Raw genomic sequence first — 21493 nt, 5'->3', positions numbered from 1 at the left:
GAATTGGGGGCAGAGCATCGTCTAATTCCTGCATGACCCTGGGGGTCCCTTAAATAAATGACCTCAGGCCCTTCTCCTACTTCATCCCAGAGAGTGCTCTGTCTGCCTTTCTAACAAGACACCCCCACCCCCCAGGTGCACACTTGAAAGAGTAAGGACCCAAGGCTTTTGACTGGGGACTTGGTGGCCTTTCTCAAGAACAGCATCTCTCCCTGCTATCCTTTCTGGATGGTGGGCTGAGCTCTGTTTTTCTGGAAGCCATAGGGGAAGCTGGAGTATGAGACTGGATGGGGCCCGGAGAATTGTATTCAGCATGCCTGCTCCAAAGCTCGACCATCTACCCAGACAAGCCGGGGTTCACAAAACATGGCTTTGGGGCACCTGTCCTGACTGGGTTGGTGGAGCTAATGACACCAAGGATAGGACTGAGGAGCTAGGTTGGAGTGGGGAGGACCTAGAGGAGGAGCTAGGTTGGAGTGGGGAGGACTTGGAGACCTCCCCAAGTCTGGAGGACAGAGCTTGGTTATTGTCATGTGCTGCTCAGAGTGCATCCTACTGGATTCCTAGCTGTTGTCAACTCTCTCAACTGGTAGCTATTCTCCAGAAGGGACTTTGTTCAATGTGGTATCCTCCGTGCTTGAGCCAGTGTGGTACCTAGTGGGCACACAGTGAACATAAGGCATAACTCTCCCTGACCACGTTTCTCACGCGGTGGCATAGCCAGACGAGTTTGTCAGACAGGAAGCCATGAGGACAGGTGGAGTTTGAAACCAGGGCCTAGTCTAGGCCTGGATGCACTATGTGATTTGACTGAATCATCTCCCCGCCCACCCCAACCCCCAACCCCAGTTTTTTTCTTCAAGCATGCTGGGTGGAGAAAGGGGGGCTGTGGCTTGGTTCTTCCTGTCAGTCCTGCAGCAATAAAGCCAGACTCTCCAAGGGAGCTCTCTTGAGAAGCTTGTGAAGACAGGTCAGACGTGTGAGTGCGTGGAGAGCCGTGTTGGACTTGCTGAGTGGCGCACAAGAGGCCTTCCTCTCAAGATGTGTGCAGAGCCCAAGCCGGAACTACAAAGCCTCTGGAATCCAGGTGCCCTAGAGGATAGATGTTCCCTCTCTTTCTCACCTCCATCCCTCCTCCCATCTTTAAGCACTGTAGTTTTAGGAACTAATTGTATGTCCTCCCTCTCCGCTAGAGCCGTGGCTCCTGGCCCTGTCACTGCTGTGCACAGGCGATCCATCTTGCCCTCTCTGGCCTGCCCTTGCCTCATGATCGTTCAGCAGCAACTCCTGCCACCACTGGCCAGCAACTCCCTTCATTTTATGAGTCCATATTCCCAGGAGATGAGCTGATTAACTCAACCATTCTTTATGAGTCAGGCCATAGGGCATCTGTCTTCGGGTCAAGTGCCCGGCCTCTTTATTCATCAGCTGAATCCAGGGAGCATGGGATGCTGAGTACGGCCTCCATTACAGCGAGTTCCCTTGGAAAGAGTGTGCATGGTCAAGCCCAGCACTAGCTCATGCAGGCTGGGAGCATTTCGGAACCAGTGCTCTGAGCTCTGACTTTTCTTAGAATTCTAATAGCTTGGTGGTTTGTTTCACGAGACCTAAACCTTTGAGCTTCAAGTGGGTCAGAACTGGGTCATGATTCTCAGTCACATTCCTAACCCTGGACTGTGGGCTCAATGACCATGCCATTGGTTCCAACGAGAGAATGAATGGCTCTTTGAGGGCGTACCACAAAGTTGGGACTCTGTTGTAGCAAGGGCAGGGGACCTGGAGTCTCCAGTTCATCTTGATGCCAGGTGCATTTGACCAGAACTGCATACCACGCTGTGACCGTAGCTGACTCATCTCTCCCTACTGTTGCAGCTGAGTAAGGCGTCGGAGGAGACTGGCTAGCACCAGCCTTTCTGGTGCTTTGGTTAGGTGTGCTCACAGGTCTCCAAGCAGGGGTTATGGCCAAAGGCCAGCTCTTCATTCTTCCCTCCGTCCAGGCTCTTTGCATTGTTGGAGTGTCAACTCTCAAGAGGAGACATCTGCTTCCCTTTCCTCAGTGGGGCTGCCCAGTAGCAATTGGATGATTTGGCCAACAGAGCATCACCAAAAGGATATTGTGCTGTTTCTAAACCTAAGGATTCCTGCAGAGGGAATAGAAAAATGGCTCAGTGGTTAAGAGCACCTGCTGCTTTTGCAAAGAGCTGGGTTTGGTTTCCAGCACCCATGTGGTGAGTTACAGTCACCTGTAACCGTCCCAGTGGTTCTGATGCCTGCTTCTGAGAGTCATGCTCACCAGGTATGCATGTGGTACACACACATAGCATGTAGACAAAATAGTCATACACATCACATAGACGGATCTTTGAAAATAAGATAAAAGAATCGCCGCATCCAGGTGTACTCTAGGAATCCTGCCACTGTCACACAAGCCAGCCTAGTATGTTAGATGATAGGACATAAAAGATCAAGTCACCCCCATACCCTGACTGACAATCAGCCTTTGCTTGGGTACTAAATGTGGCCATCCTAAACATGATGGGAGCCCCTTCAATCCACAGACATACCAGCAGCCAGGGCATTGAAGAAGATTCTCTATTTGGTGGCCAAGAGCTGCCTCATCTCAACCATCTTCCATTCCCTACCCCCATTGTCCCTCCTGTCCAGTCTCAGATTTAATATCCCAAGCTTTCCTTTCCTGTGCCCCTTCCACATTGCTTAGTGGGGGTCTGGTCACATGTTCACTATGATGATATCTTATGCACACAAGCACACATTCACGCATAGTAGGATATATTCACACACTGGTAAAATATAAAAGAAAACTGTTAGATTTGGCTCACGTAATCCAATCTGATCCAACATTATCCAACAGTAGATGCACACCAGACAGGCTGAGCCTGGTAGCTGCTCCATCCACATGCCTCCGAAGTCTCCATCTGATGCTAGAGATTCAGAGATTCCTGGAGAGCCACTGGTCTTTGGAGCACATTGGAAACCCAAAGAAGTTAGGGTGTGAGATCAGTGAAGGAATGCAATAGCAGTGCTGGCAGCAACAGAGTAGATGAACTCACCAGCAAGACACAAAGGCAAGCAGGCAAAAAGAACAAAGCTTTGTTTTCTGAGACCACCTTTATCTAGGCTGCAATAGAAGGTGCTGTCCACATTTTGATGGGGGTGGGGAGCATTCACACTTTAGTAAACTCAGCAAAGAAAACTCCTCACAGGTATGCCCAGTGACTTGCCTCTTAGCTTGATTCTCAATCCAGTGAAGTCGACAACCAAGATTAGCAATCACGCTCAGCCTAGGTCTGGCCCAGCTCTTGAGCAGTGTATGCTTAGATTGCAGTAACTGCTGAGTCATAGGATTGAGTCATACAATGTTTGTTATGAGGCAGTAGCTTACTGCTACACCTCGCCATCCGGAGACCTCAGAGGATGTGTTGACATTTGCTTTCTAGCTCGGTCCCTGAGACTAGGGTGGTCTGCTCTGGTAGGCTGGATTGAAAACGTGTTTGGACCTAAAATGCAACGATGACTTGGTATATTGATAGATGCCCTGTAATCTGGGTGCAGAGCGTGCCAGGCAGCTGCACTTCCTGCCACTTACAGAGAATTTGCTGTAATGCATTGTGAGGCATTAGCATAATAATTGCTAAGCATTCGCAAATGAATAGCTCACTGACTGATGGATTTTGTACAGAATCTGTGAAGGTTACATCGAGGGTGAAAACATTTCACTGTGTCAATGAACATACTTAATTTCTCTGGAAGTGCTATTTAAATTGCGTCGTGCTATGACATTAGCATAACAAAGACATAATGCATTCGTTTATGCTGTAGTAGGGAACACTGCCATAATCAGTGGACGTGACGGAAGCTTTGTGGAGAGGGGTCTGGGAGCTGCAGAGGGCAGCCCCATTGGGTCTCTGGTCCAGGCAGGGGAGGTACTGCCCTGTGGGTCCCGCCCTCCGACTCAGCTCCAGATGGGGCTCTGGGGCTCGCTTGGTGGGGTGGACTCTGTTTATTGCCTTGTTTCCTTTTCGCTGATTTTCCTCTTCTTGCTGCTCTGGCCACCAAGTCCTGCTAATGGGTGGGTGGGTCTTGGCTGTCAGCAGAGAAGCCCTCAGGAGAATTAGGAAGCATTCAAATCTGGCAGGATTCATCCGCCCCCTTCAGCAGGGCAGGACAGCCTCCCTAGAATCAGCCAGCTGGTTCAGGGAGCTGTGCCTCCGGACCTCAATCTCTCCAGCCCCCTCCCCTGAAGGTGTCATCAGAGCTGTCACAAGAAGCCTCTCAGGGAATGGCTTTATTACCTCAATTTTCAACATGTTCTGCATATCTGGCTCTTCGAGGGGGAGTGTCAGGGGAAGAGAGTCTGTTAATTGAGCATCTACTGGCCTGCCAGAGACTGAGCTATTTCTGTACACACCAGCTCCGCTCAGGCTCCGCAGCCAGCTGTGCCCAGGATCAGTGCAGATTGGTGAGTTCAAGGTCCAGCTCTGGCCTCCTTTTCATGCAGAACTGGTCAGAGCCTTTAGCATAATAATGACTTACAAGTCTCCAAGATGAAGGCAGACTGGGTTTCAGATCTTGAAATCAGCAGAGCCTGGTGTTGGGAGGGGCTCCCGGGATTCCATTTGAGACTTGGTAAGAACAGACCACGTGAAGGATTCTTAGCCCCATTTCAGAGCTAAGGAAACGGAGCCCCTTGAGGATGGAATTTGCAGGGAGCAGCTCGATGGCCCTCATGGGATCCGATTCCTTGTCTACTTGACTTCAGCAGCAAGCAGGCTTCTAAGGAGAGAGGAGATTGACAGCCATCTTTATTGGGAGAGACAGCTGGGGACAGTGTGGAGCCTGCTGGCTATACGTTCTCAGACACTTCACACTGTATAAGTGAGGAAGAAGGAGCAGACTCCGTAGGTGCTGGGGATGTGGCTCACAGGAATGCTCAAATGGAGAGGAGATGGACCACTCTATGCCACCCAGGAAGTAGGACTCCTAGGGAAGCTCACGAGAGGTCCCTGCACTTTAGGCCTGGGCTGGTATGGGATGGAACCGGAGAGAAGCCACTTAGGCTCAGACACAGATAATGACTCATGCTCCGTGAGGATGGGAGGGAGGAACTGGGAGATCTGAGGACGATGCTGAGGAGATGGGACCTGCTTCTGCTGTCTCCTCAACTATGAGAAGACATTGAGATGTGGTTGGGTTCATAGTTTCTGGGTCCCCATCCTCGTGGTGGATAGTGCGATCTGGAGAGTGACTGAACTTGGTGTGTGGGCTCCTTAAGCCTCTCTTGCTAAGACCCCAGGTGCCTGAAAGAAGGGAGAGTTTGAGGGAGTACCCTGTTCACTTGGTTTCATCAGCCAGAGATTCTATGTCTAAGGGCTCATTGGGTGGTTTCATAGTGCACGTTCTGTGTAACAGAGAGAGCCGTGAATGCCTAGGCATGCAGCCCTGAATGACCTCTTGGACTGAGACCAGCAAAGGAGAAAAGGCAATGAAGCCTCTGCTAGTTTACAGACACTTTCCTGGAAGCCTTAGGTGGGTCGGCAAGAGCTCATCCCCTGACCACCTCACCACACACACCTCCCATTCCCCACACCTGCCTCCTGCCACTCAAGATTGCTCCTGGGATAGCTCAGTAGAGCATAGAGCTAGCTTCCTGCTCTGTGTCTGACTCTGCGTAGCTGGAGCAGCTTTGCCTACTTTGGCTTCCCTCTTCCTAGAGACCTCCATGCTCTCCCTTCCTTCCCTTCCCTTCAAGGGTTTGTATTTATCAGGCACATTCTACTTGAGGAAGTCCGAGACACTGGGAGGAACAGACTTGTGGGTGGCTGCTCCTGGGACCCACAGGCCAGCGGGGAAGCACTCAGGGAAGCATTTGGTGCCACCAAAGGCAGGGTAGGTTGGCTGTGTGTGCACAGTGATGCAGGACAAGGCTTCTCTGATGTTCACAGGAATCCCACCTTCCTGGTTTTCCTCATACCAGCATGCAGTCTGTATTGTTCTTTACTTCCTGTTGTCCTGCCTTTAAGTAAGCTTAGAATCGGCTTGTTGTGCTGCACTTGGCCCAAGCAACTCTGACTGTGAAATAGTGGGTCAGGATTTACCATTTTTTTCAACGGAAACTTAAACGTTGTTCATTATGGTAAAATATGCACAACATGAATTTACCATTTTTTAAGGGTACAGGTTAGCGGCACAGAGGACGTTCACAATGTTGTACAATGGTCACTACTATCGACTTCTAGAACTTTCCCACTCTCTCAGATAGTACCAGATACTCTTCTACCCATCCCCCCATCTCCTCTTTCTCCCACTACTCACTCAGGCTCTGGTAGCCGCTTCTCTACTCCCTGTCTGTCTCTCTATGAGTCTATACTAGCTAGGTACTTCCCATAAGAAGAACAATGCAGTACATGCCCCTTTATGTCTGGTTTGCTTTGCTTAGAATGTCTTTGAGGTTAATCTGTGTTATGGTGGATAGAACAAGTTATTCTTTTTGCAGGCTTAATAGCATTCGGCTGTGTTGGTCGGGAAGGGACGTTTGGGTTACAATGTATACAGTTTGTGTTTTTATCCATTGGTCAGGAAGGGACGTTTGGGTTACAATGTATACAGTTTGTGTTTTAACCTGTGTTCCCATGACTCCATCACCATTGGAAGTCTTCATGGCTTTGTGTGATCATTGCTTCTGAAAGTAGAAGTTCAGATGAGGACATGAGCGCAGGTAGAGCTTATTTGGGAAGAAACAGGAATGGAGGAGTCCGAGACTGTGTGACGGGAGAGGGATCAAAGCCAGTAACATACTGAGCTGGTTATTGCTGTGGGCAATTGGGGCTCACTCTTAATAAGGTTTGAAGAACCGAGTAGACACACCTCAGACTCATCCCGCTGGAGGACAGGAGGCTGACACATAGCTGCAGTCCCCAGCCGCCCCTGCTGCGCCTCACCTCCTCCCCAAACTGAGAAAAACAGCTGAGGCCAGTTGCAGGAACTGTCCACTATGCTGTGCTGAAATCAGGCGTGTTTAGGATACTGTTCACTGCTTAGGAACACCTGCTGTGCTGTCTAAAAACATTTCGACACCTCATTCTGGGCTTGGAGAGGGTTGCTCCTTAAAGTGGTAGGCAAATGGCAGAACAGAGCAGGGGATGGCCTGACTGCAGGATCACAAGCAAAGACCCTGAGGACAGACATAGCAAGCTTATGTCCTGGGTGGGGGACAGGCCCTGCAGGGAGGTCTCGGGCTGTCCCCAGAGCTGTTGGATTTGAACCTAGGAAGGGAGCACGTGTGTGATGTAATCAGGCATCTAGATATTGGCTGTTCTTCTATTGGCTTGGGGCAGATGCCAGACTGGCAGGCAGTATTGAATCTTTACTTGCCTCCCAGGGAACCCCAGTGGAAGTCTCCCTCAAGTCTTTGCACTTTGGGGGCCAATGGACACCTGATGTGCAAAGATGACATTGATATTGGCGATAACCTATCTGAGCAAGTTGGACTCCTCAGGGACCCTTAGCTGAGCTCGGGGGCCCTCTTTCAGCCCATGGTGTAGAAAATAATCTCTCATGGAGTTGAATCCTACCTCTACTGTCAGCTAGCTTGGGCAAATCACATTTCCCCGCAGCCTTAGTTTCCTGGTCTGTTCAATAGGAGTAACCATGCCTAGTTTAGATAGTTATTGGGCAGACCCTACGAGAAAAATGTTACCATAGAAAGTGCTCAAGACATGGGGCATATCCCTTCTAGTGTCCCCAAGCTGGGCTTCTTGTACCTGGGCTGTCCAGCCTGAGGGGAAGTGGGGGAAGCCCTGGAGGTGGTAGGACCTTGTTGGGATAAGATCCATTTCTCTAGGGCCTGTTCCTCCACTGGCCCTCTCTTCTGCCATGTGATTACCAGGTAAAGGCACTGACTACCAGGCAGTTCTTCATCTAGAAGCTGACTGGGATAGGGTGCACGTACTATGCCCCTTCCACAGATCTGGGCTGTTTCAGTCAAACCTACCCATGTCCAGCCTCGTCTGGATCTTGGGACCTAGGGAGAGTAGAGTTCTTGCAGGCTCCACATCATCCCATTCAATATGGGGGCTCTGTGAGGCTGTTAATGGGACTCTTAGGTCTGGTAGTTTCTTCTGAAATAGCCTTGTTGAACTGCAAGCATATGAAGGAGCCCACTGAGAAGAAGGGTTGGGAGCTGTCTCATATAGAGGTTGGATGCTGACTGAAACTGAATCAACCGTCCATGCTTCTTCAAGTTCTCTTCTGCCTGCCCGGATGCCCGATTCATTTCTGTTTAGAGAAGTCTTACCATTGGTGCAGGGGTTTCTGAGTGCAGGGTTGCCAGGCCCAGGAAGGGGTTCTACTTTGCAGAGAGGTGCACTGGGGACATCCCCCTGCATACCTCCAGCAGTGTATTAAGTCTCGGTGACTCCAAGCTCCATTTGCATAATGAACAGAAGAAAAGGAGGGGGGGACAAGAGGCTGCTGGCGACTCTGCCAGAGAAGAGCTGGCGGGACCATCCTTTGCGACCACCCACCTGAACATCTGGAATGGAGGGTTGGAGCTGCCGAGGGCCACCCAACAGCCTTCCTAGGATTGAGGCAAGCTTCTTGACCTCCATGTGTAAACACCCTCACCCAGTGAAAGTAGAGCCTCTGTAGAAAACCCTGCTAATTAAAAGCACAGTCTACCAAGTTTAGATAGCTTCAGACTCTCTTGACCAGCAGGACTTCCCCTTTTTCTGACCTTGTCTGGGGAGTCCGGCACCCCATACCCTCTATCAGGGGAAGTTCAAATAGTCCTTGGCAGACCTACAAGTTAAAACCACCCCTCCATATGTACTTGCCCAGCAAGTACCTGGGATTTCTGGAAGGCCTCTCCACACAGATGAGGCATTCACAGAACTCTAGCCAATGGTTTTTATTTACCTGAAAACTCCTTTCCCACCTTCCATGGTCCATATATAGCCTTGGTTCACTCTAAATAAAATACTTGCGCACAAGCTAAGATCATCTAAGAGAGGTGTTTCACTTAGAGGTATTCCACTGAAGATCGTCGGGAAAGGCCTCCAAGAGCTGTTACTGCTAAGACCTTCTTGATCCATCCCTCCACTCACTCCCAGCCAGACCAGGACCCTGCAGATCCCTCCCATTCTGGACTTCATGTCTTCTTTCCAGCCTGGTGTGAAGTGGAACCTGGATGCCCTGAGGGAGAGAACAGAGGACTAGAAACCACAGCTGGCCACCAACACACATGCCACAAACTACTTGTTTATTACTCATCTTTCCTTGTGGTGCAAATAGAATTTGTACTGTGTTGATTTTTAGAAACCCAAATCAAAGTAGCTTAAGCAAAAGGAATTAGCAGGCTGCCACGATCAGACAGTCTAGGTTCAGACCGCTTTAGGAACAGCTAGAACTAGCACATCAGGTCATAACATTCTTGACTTTATTTCTGTGAGACCCAGATGTAGCTTTCCTCTGTTCTTCATATAGCACAGGCTTTCTTCCATTAGTGGGGAAGACTTTCCCTCTGCCAAGCATCATATAACACTAAACTGGTCACATGCCCATGCCCATCCTGGAGTCCATGTCTGGGCACGGAGGATGACTGCTGACTTGCCGGCTTGGACACGTACCCATTCCAATGGCTTGGAGAAAGGGCACCATGATTAACAGCTGCATTGGCATCACATGGAGAGGCTGCAGAAGAGCCAGACTGAGCATGTCCTGGATCACCCAAGGTCACCCAGCAGCATACCAGGGTAGGTAAATTAGGTTTTATCGGGCTACTGCTTTTTTGTGGCTTGGCACATCTCCCTTGTTGTAAGTACCTCACCTTGTGAGTTATTCCTTTGGCTTGCCCAGTGGTCCAGGACCATGCAGGAGGAAAGAACAGCATCTTTCTTAGGGGATTTGTAGATTACTTGAGGGGAGATGTCATGAAAAGCCAGTTGCAAAGCTAAGACTCTTACAAATGGCACTACAGGGTAATTTGGAATCAGGTCCAGTTTGTCTCCAGTGAGCCGGCAGACCCATTTCTCAGGAGCTAAAAGGTGATGCAGAAGACCTGAGGAGGAAGGGTCCCAGGGAAGAAGTGTCAGGAGCCAGTTTGCAAAGATGAGATGGATTTGGGCAGGGAGTGCCGGGAGAGCAGATGGCATGCAACTGAGTTCAATTGCCTACCCACCCACCAGATCTATCCATCCACCCTTTTCCCATCCTATAAAACATTCATCAACTGTGACTTATGCTCCAAGAGTTTACCATAGTGAGCAAGGCCATAGAACCTGGAGACTGATGCTGCTTAGAGTGAGCCAGCTAGGTGACAGAGCACTGGCAGGCCCTTATGGTTAGTTTTTAATTGTGAACTTGACACAACCTGCACTCATCTGGGAAGAGCGTTTTAATTGAGGAAGAGTCCAGATCTAGTTGGACCATGAGCCTGTCTGGGAGGAATTGTCATGATGGTTAATTGATGTGGGACGACACAGTCCACTATGGGCAGCACCATTCCCTAGGCATGTTGTCCTAACCTGTGTAAGAGAAAAGGAACTCAGCAAGCAAGCAGAATGCATGCTGTTATTGCTCTCTATTCTTTATGAGGTTGACTAGCTTCTTCTGGCTCCTGCCATTGTGGCTTCTCTGTTACAGTGGCCTGTGAGCAGGAACCATAAGATGAAATCTTTTCTCCCCTGCATTGCTTTTTGTCAGGATTTTTATCACAGTGACAGACACAAAGCTAGAACAATCCCCCCTAGATCAGACAAGGGAGTCAGGAGCAAAGTCATCCTCTACAGTTCTAAGGGAACTTTGAGATGGATGCAGAAGCTCTATTGTTAATCTATACAGTCTCATTTTCTTCTGTCCTCTGCATCTTTGGTTCCTAAAACATGGGTCTCTAGCAAGCGATAGCAGCTGACATGTCCAGTGACCATCCTATCTTCCACACAAATCGTCTCCATCCACCTTGCTACCCTCACCCTGTACCCTGGCCCTGTGGACAAGGCTCCTGTTACATGCTTCCTCATGATCATGTTTGGTCTCAGTTGAATGGTTTATCATATAATGGCTTATATGATAGAGTTACATACACATTTTTAGGTTTCTGTGAGTGACTGTGATTTTTGGCAAGGATGTTGTACTCTAAATGTGTTTGAGAAGTCTGAAGCCAGAACCCAGGTCTTCACAGACACTGAGCCTTCTTGAAAAGTCTGTATGTCTGGGTGTTCATTCGGCTGTCTCCTCTGCAATGAAGCCCTTCGTGGCATCCTCAGGAAATAGAATCTCCCTATAGTGAGTGGCCTCCATTCCAGGCATGTAGGTTACCCATCAAACCCCTCACTCTATTTACACTTCCCCACTTTGAGGGGTTTCATTTATATACTAATAAGGCTTAGCAACATGCCTGACAGTGAGTGGAGGAATGATGGACGATGGAGCAGGTCTACCACAGAGAACATGTGGAAGCCTGAGGAGATGGTTCAGATAGTAAAGCACTCACTGGGTAGCATGAGGACCTGAGTCTGACCCTGGTCTCTGTGTAAAAAGCATATTCTAGTTGGACCATGAACCTGTCTGTAAGGAATTGTCATGATGGTTAATTGATGGGGGAAGATGCAGTCCACTATGGACAGCACCATTCCCTAGGCATGTTGTCCTAAACTGTGTAAGAGAAAAGAAACTCAGCAAGCAAGTAGACCAAGTCTTCACGGACACTGAGCCTCCTTGAGAAGTCTGTATGTCTGGGTGTTCATTTGGCTGTCTCCTCTGCAATGAGGAAGGTAGGGAAGGGAAGGTCTCTTGGGCTTATTAGAGACCCAGCCAAAGTTGTAAGCTCTAGGTTCAGTGAAAGTGAAACTGTAAGGTAGAGACAATGGATGTTAACCTCGGGCCTCTCTGCTCACACACTTAACAGCATTTGCCTGTGTACCCATGCATGTGCCCAAGCACCGATACATTTACATGAACAAAAAAATAAAATAAAATAAAAATGTAGAAGACTCTATTCAGGAGAGACTAGTCTGTCAAGATCAGAATTCTGTAACCAAAACCAAAAAGGTTCTGTTTCCAGGCGGCAGACTTGCCCTCCTCCTGGTTACCCTGGAGCCGGTCTCGAGTATGTAATGACAGCATCCATCACTGCAATAAGTCCCCTCTTATAGTTTATGAGAGGAAATGGTGGTCCCCTGCTCTGTCTGTGCCTGTTTCTCTCTTTTCCCTGTGGCTGCTCTGGCTGGCTCCTTCTTAGCCTCTAAGAAGACCCCTGGACAGAAACCTACCTGTGTGGACTGAGTTGTTGAATGAGGGCATTTTCTAGGAAGGCCCTTGGGAGTCATTGTCATTTGGGGCAAGAGGAGGTGGTGTCTGTTGTCCATCCATGGTTCTGATCTCCCGAGGGGAGCTGAAAGAGCACGGTTTGGGAGCTGGCGTGGCACTGGGCACTTTGATGAGGCTACCGATTTAGCTGGTCCCCTGGGAGAGGGCAGGGAGGGCTCTGTGCCTGGGCTTGGTCTCTGGGATGAGTCACTGTGTTTACTCACACTGAGGACTGTCAACAGCAGTAGAAGTATGATTCAGATGGAGGTTTCAGTGCCCAGAGTTGCCCAGCGGCACGTCTGTCGCCAAAGCACGTGATGATAGAGAAATGGGCCATGCAGCCTTCCAGTTAGTGGTCTTGGCAAGGGCCATATGAGACCATGCCTTCAAATGGAGCCGGGGCTGGGGATAGGAAATGGGGTTTGTGAGGAGAGCGAGGCTGCTGGAACCATAGGGATGCTGACAGTTAAGAGGAGTTATAAGCTAGGTCTTTGGAAGGACAGAGGATAATTTTTTCTGAGCTGTCCACAAGTGGCCGTAGAGAATGGCTAAGATGGTTCTTGCTCGGAGAATGAGGGATGTTTTAACCTGGGATGATTCTAGTCAACCAAACCTTTAGTGAGATGGTCCTGCCTCGTCTCATGAGAGCAGGCACCAACCCCATAGCAACCAGGTAGGCAATGGTGGGGCAGAGGGGGCAGGAAATGAAAGGGAAAAGAACAAAAGGCAAGCGAGAGAGTTTGAACAGTTGTAGAGAAAACAAAGGAGCTGGATATAGGGACTGAAAGAGAAAGAGGATGAGAGGAAACAGGAGACAGAGAGGGGGAAGAGAGGGAGATTCCTTCCATGCTCCATGATAGAAATCCACAGAGGTTCTCTGTTCTTACCTGAGAGATGCTGCGGACAGTCTGTGTCAGTGGGGTCTCCTCCATCATAAATGCCTGAGGATACAGCTGGTGTGCCAGGTTCTTGGTCCAGGCGGTTCAGGACAGGCTCCTTGACTGTGAAAATCATTAGCACACTGTTAAAACTCACATCTGCTGAGAGCTTTGCCACAGCTCCCAGGTCTGCCATTTCATGCACTCTCGGAAGGGTGTGCTTTAGTCTGGAGTTCCATTATGTAGATGAGGAAGCAGAGCCTTAGAAAGTCTAGGTAACCTGCCTGTGAGTGGCAATGCTGGGCTTCTTAACAAGCACTCGGGCACATCTCCTTGACCCTTCTGCATGACCTAGTGTACCTGCTTTCTATATGCCTAGTGTCACTCTCCATCCTGCGTCCTCTCTGTCTCTTGTGCTGTCACTTTGTGCCCTTCCAGGCCTGGGACTGTGGTCTTGCATGCTGGTGTTGACCCCTCCAGCTGACCACAGCTGACATGCACTCTCTGCTCCTTCCTCAATGTGGTAGGGACCCCTGCCACACTGCAGCTGGGCCCTGCTGTGCTCTGAGGTCAGAAAGCCAGGCCAGGTCAGAGGACAATGAATGGGAAGTACTCAGGGCTTCTTTGGGACCAGGAGGGAGTCCTGGGCTTCGGAGCCCACATTACCTGATCTCTTAGCTGTCCACGGAGAAGGGGTGGGCAGGAGCTGGGGGTGAGAACTCAGGCCTAAAAGGCTGATCTGTGTGCTTGGGCTCATGCACTCTCTCACAGTGCTCATCTAAGGGAAGCACTGTCATCCAGAGGTGAAGCAGGCAGGCTCTGGAAACAGGGTGGCTGGGGACACATACCAGTATCCTCTGCTGGCTGGGGGGTCAGATTTTAGTCTCTCTCTCTCTCTCTCTCTCTCTCTCTCTCTGTATGTGTGTGTGTGTGTATGCATCTGTCTGTCTGTTTGTCTGTCTGTCTGCATATGCCAGCACACACGCACACACACACACACACACACAAGCACGCACACACGTACATGTGCCTGAGCAAGTGCCAGGGGTCAGAGGCCAGAGGTCAGAGGTTAATGTTTATCTTTTTCTATCACTCTCTACCTTACTTTTGGAGACAAGGTCTCTCATTAAGCCTAGAACTCATGAATTTGAATGGACTGGCTGGCCAGTGAGCCCCTTGGATCCTCCTGTCTCGGCTTCCCCAGCTCTGACATTACACCTGGTCTTCTCTGAGCTTGCTGGAGATGGAAGTCAGGTCCCCGTGCGTACACGGCAAGCACTTTACCAACTGAGTCATTTCTATAGCTTCCACGGGGCTGTTGGTCTTTCAAAGACTTTAGCCTCAATCCAGAGAGTGAAGTGGGACATTCTTTCCAGACCTGAGAGTTAACAAGAACACAACAAATATCAGTGGTTCCTGTCATCCACTTATCTGTCTCTGTCTAGTCAGAAGGCAAAGGTTCTGCTTAAGGTTCTGCTCAGAATTGGTGTGGAGAAAGTGCAAGGGTGGGGACAGGCTGGAAGAAGGATCCTTAAGCTGTAAGTTACTGGTGAGTCTTTGAGGGATTCAGGGGTTTCTGTCTTAAGACATCCAGTTTCAAGAGGAAGGGAACAGGGCTCTTGGGCGGATGTGGACCAACCCGTTTGTCGAGGCCATGTGGCCTTTCTTTCAGTCCATGTTCTTCCTTAGCCTTCACTGCTCAGGTGGGTTGGACTGCTGGACATCTCTGGGCGGGCAGCATTTTAGGAGCTATCCCTGGTGCTGACCTCCTTGCCCTTCTTTGTCCTGGCAGATCCCTAAAGCAGACTGACCCAGTCCAAGCTGGCTGCTGAACCTTCCAAGGCCGCTGTTGGCTTGGCAGAGTCTTTAATCTCAGACCAGGCCAAACCATGGTCTATGTGTCTGACACTTGGCTGCTGCCTGTCTGATTCCATCTCCTGCTTGAGTTGTCACAAGTTCCCTCCGGGCTGGAACTTGGCCTGTGGAGAGAGGGCTCAGGGCTTCTAGCAGGACAACAGAGAAGGTACATGCACACCAGTACTTAAGTGACTGGGCTTGCATCCCAGGCTGGCACCTCTCATTGGCCTGGCCTCGTGGGACCTGGACCATATTTCTCTTCCAGTGCAAAACAGGTGTCACGGGTGTGGCGGAGAAGTGCCACCTCAGCATGATGTTTCCCCTGCTAATGTAGCGCTGTGCGGGCTCATCCCTGGAAGGACAGATTAATCATTTCCACCCGGAGTCACCATCCAGGCCAGATTTACAGTGTCGGGAGCATGGGAGCCCCCGGACTTTATGGTCTTGTAAATTACGGGGCTGCTTGTGCAAGAGGCAGGCTGGGCTGTAAATCATGTGTAATTGCTTGTAAATTGGGAAACAAATAGTATTTTTCCTTAAATCACACTCTTTGTAGTGTTTCTTGGGGGGAAATTGAGGGCACATAGAGACCCTTTAACCTCCCTGGGGTGGAGATACCCAATTTCAGAGTCTCCCAGGCCAAATTCCAGGAGATTGGGAGGCCTTTGGGTCAAATGGAGAAGAATTGGCTGTGACTGTCATAAGTTCCTCTTTTAGGTAGCTTTAAATCACTTTCTTCTGGGGCTTCCCTCCTCCCTTGTCCTCTTTTCAAATTAACCCCAAGAGTCCCGTTTTTGCCCCTGGCTAGGGCCAGCTCTCTCCTTGGGTCTGGGAAGGCAAACCTAGGTGCTCTCCAGAGAACCCAATTTCACTCCCCTTTCTCCCCCATGTAAGGACGGTTGGTAGCTCACCATAGACTGGCAAGCATGGCCTCTGCGCCAAAATGCTATTTGCTTGCTTTTTCTCATCTTCTCCCATTTTGATAAAATTACATTTATCTTTTTTTTTTCCTGCCCGCCTGCCGTGGTCAACTTTGAAGAGTCATTAAATTTGCTGATAGTCAGTCTGCTGAACTTTAATTGAAACACGAATCACAGGCTCCTAGAAGGTTCAGCCTCCTAGGGACCTTGGGGACCGTCTAATTCAACTCCTTCATTTGACAGAAGAAAAAACAGAAACCCAGGATGGGGAAGGGACTTGCCCAAGGTCAGTCTCTGGATGAGCACAGCTCTGGGATGAGCCTGGGCCTCCCATGTCAAGTTCTTCACACTCTCCACCACACGCTGTAGGGCCCCTCCACTCAGCTGCCACTTCTGCAGCTCTGCTGTGTGATAAACATTAATGGGAGCATCAGGCATTTGTCTTACGACTGGGAGAATCAGCCCCACTTCACATCCTTCTCCTGGAAAGTGACTCATTGAATGAGCTCAGTGGAGACGAGCGGCCCGCAAGCTATGAGCCTTCCTGTGGACACTACAGAGGACTCTTTGAACCCCTTGAAGATTACTCCTTTCTTTCCTTTATATGTGGGGTGTACGTGCCTGTGTGCACGTATGAGTGTGTGCATGTGTGAGTGTGTGCACATGTCTCTGTGTGTGTATGTGTGTGTGTGTGTGCATGTGTGTATAGGCCAGAGGTTGACATCAGGTGACTTCCATGATTGCTCTCCACCTTATTTTTTTGAGGCAGAGTCTCTAGGCTGGATCAGGAGCTCACAGATTGTCCAAGCTGGCCTGACGGTGAATTCCAGGGATCTGTCTGTCCTTTCAACGACAGCAAAGTTACAGAGCTCCGTGCTGCAGTACCCAGGTGCTGGGGATCTGAACTCCGGTCCTAAGTGCCTGTACAGAAGACATTTTGCCAACTGAGCTATCTCCCTAGCTTGGGATTATGTTTTTAAGGGACACCTGAGACTCAAGCTCGATACTCTTGCTGAGAGGAGCACTGGCCACATCACATGAACTGTGGACAGGGCAGGGGAAGGGATGCAAATGACCTTGATTCTAGGGCTGCTATAGATGTGGCTTTGAACAAGTTCTCTTTCCCCACTGACTTTCTCATCTATCCAACGGGCACCAGGAGCTGCTTTCTTGAGTGGCTGTCATGGCTGTCAATAATGGTGCATGAGATGGTATCTAAGTAGGCTTGCCATCTAGCCCTGTCCAGCTGAAGCCAGAGGCATTAACTGGCTGATGTAAGAATTGGGGCTTGACCCGGGGTGCTATGTGAAGAAGTAAACAGAGAGGTAACTATGCTGAGGCCACCTCTGGTCACTTGGAGTCCTTGGAGCTGATTCTTTCCCCTTGGTGTCCTCCTTAGTCATGTAGATGTGGCTGTCGGGCAAGGACTCATGGGTACTCTCACAAACCCTGAACCCTCAGAAATGCCTGCGTAAGGCAGAGGGTAGAGCCACAGGGGGAGATGGCCGATTCTGTACAGAGAGCTGGGGCACATCAGCCCCGCGGGCACAACTCCATTCCCGCCAGGCCTCCCCCACTGCACTCAACCATTCATGCAGAGGTATAGGTGAGGGCATAGCAACCCGGACAGCATACAAGAGGACATTTCCCTGGGGATGACTCTAAAAGGCCTGCACCTTCAGAAGTGGGGTGCTCCCACCGTGAGGCCTCCACCTCCTCAGCCCTCCATCTAGATCACAAGGAATCTAAGATAAAAGCAGAGAACCAGATCTGGTTTCCACCACTTCCCAGCTTTGCAGCCTCGGGTGAGTTTCCAAGCCTCTCTGAGACTTAGATGTTCAAAGGGAGTGAATACTGGTACCCAACTCGGAGATCTGGTGTGCAGACTCAATAAAACGATGCTTAGAAGAGCCCAGCACGGCGCTGGACAGGAAGTCGTCCTTGACCTCATGGTTACTCAAGTAACTCAGATACTAAAGCCTCCTTTCAGGCACAGGGGGAGCCATCAGGAAGTGTGACAGGTTTGACTGCCATGATCCACCTGGTGTCCTGAGTGTCCTGGTCTCAGAAGGCTGAGCAGAGGCTGTGTTTATTCCCGGAGCTGTTTTCTCTGCTGCCTGCCCGCTGCCACCTCCTCCAGACACACAGAAAGAGCCAAATGGGCAGGAGTCCTGCCAGCGTGATGGAGTGGAAGCCTGAGATTAGCGCCTGCGGACAGACAGATGGGCGAGGGGGACAATGGGCATGCAGCCTACCCTCACCCCAGGCTTCCTGCCCAGGGCCCTGACCCAGGGCTGGCTAGGCCCCAGCTAACATGGCCCCTTCCGTTCCTTCCTTTCCCAAATTCTGTCCTCTTTTGTGACACCCTCTAGCTCTGTCCCTCATCCTTCCTGTCCTTGCTACTGCCCCTTCCCACTTCCAGCTCCTGCTCTGCTGTCTAGGCCCTGCTGGTTGGTGTCCTTCTCTTGATCTTCCTTCAGAATCTAGAAGCATCATACCCTAAAAGGGGGATTGGATTAGACCGACCTCTGGCTGCACACACTTGGGGGGACATTTAACCCTCTGGAGGAGAAATAAAGGCAGGAGGGAGACTGAGCCCCTGTGTCATGTGTTCTGTGAGGATATGTTAAGCTGACTCTGCCCAGGGTGGTGGTCTGCAGGAGTGGAGAGAGCCATGTGTTGGATCTTGTGACCTTGCCAAGGTGTCCAGCATTACCAGGTCCAGTCCCCTGCTCCCCTGGGAGCTGTCCTTCTCTAAGTCCCTTCTTGGGCTTTCTTGCTTTGAGAGACTCCCATGTCTTCCTACTCATAAAACAACTGTCCTTTGTTTGCATTCCCAGTGCACCTATTCATCCCAACTATTGGCATGGGAAATCTCCTGACTGGCTTTCACTGCACCCCTCCAGGCTGTGTGCACCCTGAGCAAGGACTTTGGGCTTTTTTGGTGCTGCTGTGTCTGTAAGGGCCTTGCCCAGTGCCTGGCACAGAGCAAGAACACACAGGTCCTGGGCTGCCACTAAAGCGAAGGGGGAAGGATGTGTGACTTGTCTTAAGGAAGGACAGCAGCAGCTTGAGGGTTCGCATCCTTGGCATCTTGGGCCTGGCAGCACCTCCCAGGTCTGATGTCCTCAGGCTCTCAAGGTAGAGCTAGCAGGACCTTTGAGCGCACTCTGTCAGCCTCCTGTTGTATGGATGGGCCCTGAGGCTCACACATCGTCCTCAGCTGCTGAAGGAAGGGGCTTCTTGCTGCCTGGGTCCCTGGGTGTTCCTGCTCATGCTGCTACAGCAGTCTCCTTGGAGATGCTCATCTCTTAGTGCCTGTTGCTGTCTTTGGCTCTGCCCCTGGCTGTCTCTCTGCCACTTCCTAGTCCTGTTTTTTTCCCCCTTCTCCTCTGATGGGATAATTATGCTAATCAGCCTGTCAGAACAAAGATAATTTGTGGTGGGCTATTTCAGACTTTAGAATTCAGGCTAAGGTCCCTTTTCTGCTTGCCTCTGAATGCCCCTTAACCCTATCTCAGGGACTGAGCCAGGCAGGTCTGTTCAGGGAGGGATGATGGGCCCTTGAGGGCAGGTGGGAGGAAGGGAGGGTTTGTGTGTGTGTGTGTGTTTGTATATGCTCGTGCATGTGAATATGTGTGTTTGTGTGTACTCAAGAGTGTATGCGTGTGAGAGTGTATGTATGTATACAAATGTGTATGCTTATGTGCATGTTGTATGTGTATATGTGTGTGCGTGTCTATGTATGTGTGTACATACGAATGTGTATGTGTATATGTATGTATGTGTGTGCATGTGTGTGTATGTATGTGTGAATGTGTATGGGTATTGGTTTGTGTATGAGTGTTTGTGTGTGCATGTGTGTGTGTTTGTGTATATGTACATGTGAATGTGTATGGGTGTATGTCCGTGAGAGTATGTACATGTGTGTGTGTATGTGTGTGCGTGAAGGTGGGCACATGTGCTCAGGGGCATTGTGTTACCAGAAGTCCACGTCTGTGTACAGGAGACACAGCAGAGCACCAAACGTCTGCTGAAATCAGTGGAGCATAGAAGAGATGACAAGTGAGCTGTTGTCCCTGGGATATCACTACTAAGGATGGGGCTTCTCCCTGTACCAGCTGCAGCTCTGGAGGAACCACTGCCCTCGTCCACGCTGCAATGGTAGTGACAGGTATTGTGCTTCCCTGAGAAGGGCCACATCAGCACCTTTACCCGTCATGGCTTCCCAGCTGATCTAGGTATAGAAAGGGTCTAGGGTGCTCACTTCCTGGGCCTGGCTGGTTGTCCAAGGGTGAGAGAGGAGGGGTCATGTTGTGTAGGCACCAGAGCTAGCCAGGCAGAGCCCAAAGGGCAGTCTTGTGTCCGGAAGCTTACCAAGAATGAAGGGCGTGATCCCAGGAGCCAGGCTTAGCCATCCAGTCCCAGAGATACTGACTGAAGAGTCTAAGGGAAGGACAGTGGTTCTGAGCTGCCTTCCTCAGTCAGCTCCCTGAGAACAGTTTGGGGGAAGTGAGGGAAGGGATGAAGCTATACACAAACCATGAATGGGTACCATCGCTAGACAGAGGGTGCAAAACTTCACTTTTTTCTTCAGAAATGCAAAGGACTACATGGCAAACTATATCTAATAAGACCATATCATCCCCAGGGCCACCGTTGATTGCTTGGGGATAGCTAAGCTTGACACTTCAACAGAACTGTGTTTCCTTTGTCTTGGAGGCTCTGCTCTGGGCCTCTCCTGAGGTTGTCTGGCAGGGTGAACCCCAGGCACTTTCAGGGCAGACAAAGGTGTACTGTATGCCCCCGTGTCCCTGAGCAGCCCTTTTCCTGGGATCCAGGACGCCCATGTGTCTGCGTGTACCGAGGAAGGGCTTAGCATGTTCCCTCCCCTCTTAGATATGTTTGGAACGCTGCCTCTGGGCCACCGTTCAGATAAACGGTGGCAGTTGCACTGTCAAGGCTTTGAGTCATTTAAATGGCTGCGGGGAGATATTCCGTTGACTGATTTAATCTTGCGAAGGAACTTTCCTCTTCTGGGCTTTTGCTTACACAGCACCTCAGCCCTTTCAAGCCTCTAGCTGAAGTTCCCGCCCCTGCGCACAGTCAGTACCTCTGCCTCTGGGCTCAGGGATTTCAGGCCTCAGCTATTCCCAATCTGGCTGCCGAGGAGGAAGCCCAGAGGTCTGAAGGAAGAGGTGTCACTGAGACCAATCCTCTATTCTGTCCATTATCAGTTCCCAGTTCTGAGAATTCGTGTCCAGAGGTTGCCGATCCTGTCACGGAAGGCCTTGGATGCAGGCCACATCCACCCCTTGTGGTCTACTGGGCAGGACTGAGCCCAAGTCTTGTCGTCTAAGAGTGAGAGAGGAGGAGGGGAGGGGACCCCTGACTGTGAGCCAGAGACTGGGGGACAGGGCACTGTGGATGTCTGTGTGCACACGAGTACAAATGTGTGTTAGTGCACATCCGTGCAGAGCATCTGTACCCATGTAGCATGTGTCAGGGTGTTGA

At 50.4% G+C, this 21493-nt stretch overlaps 1 protein-coding gene across 3 annotated transcripts in view; it reads left to right on the top strand.

Moving 5' to 3' along the window:
* Grik3 (glutamate ionotropic receptor kainate type subunit 3) overlaps nt 1–21493 on the top strand; it is a 219619-nt gene that overhangs the window by 50248 nt on the left and 147878 nt on the right. The gene's annotated exons all lie outside the window — the stretch shown is intronic.

This window comes from Mus caroli, unplaced genomic scaffold, assembly GCF_978045245.1.
Source record: "Mus caroli unplaced genomic scaffold, Mus_caroli_1 scaffold_6, whole genome shotgun sequence".
In the NCBI taxonomy this organism is placed as follows: domain Eukaryota; kingdom Metazoa; phylum Chordata; class Mammalia; order Rodentia; family Muridae; genus Mus; species Mus caroli.
Note: the sequence above shows the minus strand (reverse complement) of the source record. Positions and strands in the feature narration are given on the sequence as shown.